Below are 4,344 nucleotides of genomic sequence, written 5' to 3' on the forward strand. Positions count from 1 at the left end.
TGTTCCAGAGCTAGTTTGATAAGCCCACAAGAGGACAGTGGGATAATGGAGTTCCGAATTTTCTATGTGGATAGGCATGAAAGGAACTGGTATAAATGAGCTGAATAGTCTACAGCAAATCTTCCCTTTGCGTGCAGCCCAGAAAAGGCACTAACTTCTCTTTACTGTCCCCTGCCTCTACCATCCTTAAACTGAAGATAAGAGCCATAAAAATTAATTGCAAAACCATCCTGGCTGGTTCTTGCTTTGGTAGCATATATCCTGACATTGGAATAATATAGAGAATATTACCATGGCCCCTGTGCAAAGATGGCTTGCAAATTTGTGAGGCATTTCATATTGAAAAAAAAAAAAATTATCCAGTGTTGTGTTGACTGAATGTTTCAGACCTGACTTGCTTTTCTTTACCTTGCCCAGGTGTATTATGGGACCTTATGTAGAGGCTATAAAATAACCTTTGTTTGCTGCCTCAAGAGAACTCAATCATTTTGGCTCTGACATTAGATATACCCCAATATCGCCTATTGGCTGAGGGAAGTCAAAGGAAGAGTTGTGTTCTTTCTTTCACCACTATACTTACACTGGTTAGCAAGCATGCTTACGAAATTTGACCAATAGTGACAGGTTAGAGAAGAGGAATACAAACTGTATACACTGCTGAAAGAATCTGATCCTCCCCCTGAGCTTGGTAAGGTCCTGGGTTGAATCTTTGGTGTGACAAGCAGGGAGGGTGACTAGGGTGAAGCTCTGAACCTTGTCAAGTGGCCATGAGGAAGCTCTTCTTATAAAAATATATCATTATTAAAGGTTATGAATATATAAGACACTGTCAAGACTGATTTTGGCCCAGAAAAGATGGAAAATAGAAAAGCCTTTTGAATTCTTGTACTTTATCAGCAGTTTCTCTCAAGAACATTCCTAGTTCCTGCTTTTGCTTCTGTTTTCCTTTTATCTTCTGAGCAAGATATCTTATCTAGTCCCAACTATGGCTACCTAACCTGGGAGTAATTCTGGAATAACCAACTGATAACCTGATTTATTGACCTGAACAACTGTGTTCTTAATTATTGCCATACAGTATAATTTTAAAGATTACATAATATTTCATCATATCGATGTTCTACAATTTATTAAACCATTTTTTTTAATGTTGGACATTTACTTGCTTCTGGGTTGTTTTTATTTCTTTTGTGTTATTATAAAATACAGATAGATTTACCTTTGTATTTTTATCTTACACCTTTTGGTTAAGTTCTTAGATGTGAACGTGCTGGGTCACAGGATTGCCATTGTGCCATTATTTTAACTTTTTCTGAAGTTTAATCAACCAGCAGATGAGCCATGTCAAGGTCATTTTAGAGAAAACAACAAAGCCATATTCCTGAATAAAAGGTAACCATGCAAAAACAAATCAATGAAATCTTTTTAGTTAAGGTAAGTGACTGTGAAAGTTCAGGGTGGTTTATTGAATATTAGAGTAATTGACTTAGTTCTAGTGAAAGGGAAATGGAAAGACACTCTGGGCTTAGGAGGAACATTGGTGGAGGCCCAAGACCATTGTCTTCTTTCTAATCCTGGAGGAAAAAATAATTTTTCTTAGACTGAATAATATCTCATATCCAGAGAATCATAGAACCCAAACGTGCATGCAGACCTAACCATAACTGTTGCCATTGGAAAAGGATAAACACAGTGGTGTAGCAATAGCAGGAGAAAGTAGTGATAGCAACTGTGTGCTTAGATCTGTTGGCAGCAACAGAGAAAAGCAATGAGAGAAGGAAATAGCAGAGGGCAATAAGAGAACAATATGTCCAAAGGAGACACAGCAAATCGATAGTCTAGTGTGGTACACAGAGGTTCAGAAAGTATAAGATCAAAATGAGTATAGAAGGAAAAGAGCAACCTAAACATCCAACATTGTTAAAATGTTAGAACTAATAAAAATTCAGTGAAGTTGCAGGTTCCAAACTCAACACATAAAAATTAGTGGTAACTCAGTTACTGAGATCCATACTTTTTTCATCTTAAAAAGACAGTGTGTTTACCCAGGAAATAATGAGATCAAATATGAGAAACTAAGCAGAACTGAGCTAGGAAAAAAATTTTTAAATCATATAATATTTTATTTTTAAAATATGAGTCCAATGATATCTGAAAGATCTAAGCCCAGATGTCCCTGTAATAATAAGTTATAGTAAGCCAAATAAAATCCCTTTACTTGGAACTTAATCTAGCTTGTATTCTGTAATGGTTGGGTTTTATATACTATATTTGTCAATTATATCAAATTAATTATGTTGTTCAAATCTTCTATAACCCTACCGATATATCTGCCTATCCTATCAGTTGCCGAGAGATTTGTTTTAAAATCTCTCAACATAATTGTAAAACTGACTATTTCTCTTTGTAATTCTGTGAAATTTTGTGTTACTTATTTTGAGGCTATGTTATTAGATGTGTATGAATTTAGAATTATTCTATTTTCTTAGCAGCTTGATCCCATTATCATTATGAAATATCTCTTTAATCTTTAATAATGTGCCTTGTCTTAGATTCTATTTTGTCCGATATTAGTGTTGCTTCAAAAGTTTTAGTGTTATTCAGTAATTTTTCATCACCGTTTTTTAAACTTACCCAAATTTAAATGTTAAAAGTATATCTCTTATAAGCAGCATTGAGTTTAACTTCTTTATAGTGTTTTAACATTTATTTTTAATTATAATTTTAGTTCCTTTACATTTAATGTGTTTACTTATATAACTGTATCTAAATTTACCATCTTGCAATTTTCTGTTTTCTTTCATATGTTCTATGTACATTTTTCTTCTTCTAAGCCTTCTTTTGTTTTTGTTTAATTATTAAATTCCATACCATTATTAGTAACACATTGTTTTACTATTTTTACTACTGTAATATTTCTTGACATATTTACATCTAAGCTAGAGATTATGACAGTCCTGATGAAAGTCTAATGTAAATTAGTACATTTGTCTAGACAATGCAATGACCTTAAAACTATATGTAATATAGTTTTTAAGCCTAAAACATTCTATTTCTTTTCCATTGTCAATATTCATTTTGGTTTGTCTACTGCTTTACCCTTACTGCTCCTCTTCCACATATTTTTCCTTCATTTCTATGCTTTCCTCTTTTATCAATTTCTTCTGCCAGAGGAACTCTTCTTGATATTTTCTTAGGAAAACAGATGGACTGTGAGAGTGTCTGGTCAGAGATGAACACAGCCCTCTTCCAGAGATGTAGATCAGGGATAATTTCTAGGTATGGCTGAGCTGTTCATGTTTAAAAGTGGGCAGCAGTACCCAGACATGCACTAGTATAGCTCTCTTCTGGTTTTTGGCTTTCTAGGATTCTGTTGTCTTCACATTTTGGCCTCAGTCTCTAACAAGACCTGTCAAACTTTCAGATTTTTATTTTTTTAATTTTGGTTTTTGGCATTTATTTTACTATTTAAAAATTTTTATTTTTAATTATTATGGGTACATATTTGTGTGTGTATGTATATACATATATATGGTAGATGTGATGTTTCGATATAGGCATATATTGTATATTAATCAGGGTAATTGAGGTGTCCATCATCTCAAGCATTTACCATTTCTTTGTGTTAGAAACATTCCAATTCCACTCTTTTAGCTATTTTAAAGTATACCCTAACTTATCATTGATTATAGTCACTTTGTTGTGCTATCAAATGTTCTTCATTCTATCTAACTCTCTAACAATATTTTTGCACCCATTAACCACCCCACTTTATCCCCCATTCCCTGCTACCCTGCCCAGTCTCTGATAGCAATTATTATACTCTGACTTCATGAGATCAATTGTTTTAATATTTAGCTCCCACATATGAGTGAGAACATGCATGATTTGTCTTTCCGTGCTTGGCTTATTTCATTGACCATAACTTTATACAGTTTTATTCATGTTGTTCCAAATGGTAGGATTTCATTCTTTTTATGACTATATAATTTTCTATTGTGTATATGTACCACAATTTCTTTATACATTCATCCATTGATGAACACTTAGGTTGCTTCCAAATCTTGGCTATTGTGAATAGTGATGCAATAAATATGGAAGTGCAGATATCTGTTCAAGATACTGATTTCCCTTCTTTTGGATATATACCCAGCAGTGAAATTGCTGGGGTGTATGGTAGCTCTATAGTTAGGTTTTTGAGGAAACTTCATACTATTCTCCATAATAATTTCACTAATTTACATTCCTACCCACACCGTATGAGGATTCCCATTTCTCCACATCGTTGCCAGCATTCACTATTGCCTTTCTTTTTGATAAAAGCCATTTTAAATGGGGTTAGAT

General features: G+C 33.6%; 1 non-coding gene across 1 annotated transcript; it reads left to right on the plus strand.

Moving 5' to 3' along the window:
* The first annotated feature begins 241 nt into the window (after positions 1-241).
* LOC142873165 (U6 spliceosomal RNA) lies at positions 242-344 on the plus strand. Its single transcript, XR_012921213.1, has one exon. It is a non-coding gene; the product is annotated as a U6 spliceosomal RNA (small nuclear RNA).
* The last annotated feature ends 4,000 nt before the right edge of the window (positions 345-4,344 follow it).

The sequence above is a fragment of the Microcebus murinus genome, chromosome 9 (genome assembly GCF_040939455.1).
Source record: "Microcebus murinus isolate Inina chromosome 9, M.murinus_Inina_mat1.0, whole genome shotgun sequence".
Lineage (NCBI taxonomy): Eukaryota > Metazoa > Chordata > Mammalia > Primates > Cheirogaleidae > Microcebus > Microcebus murinus.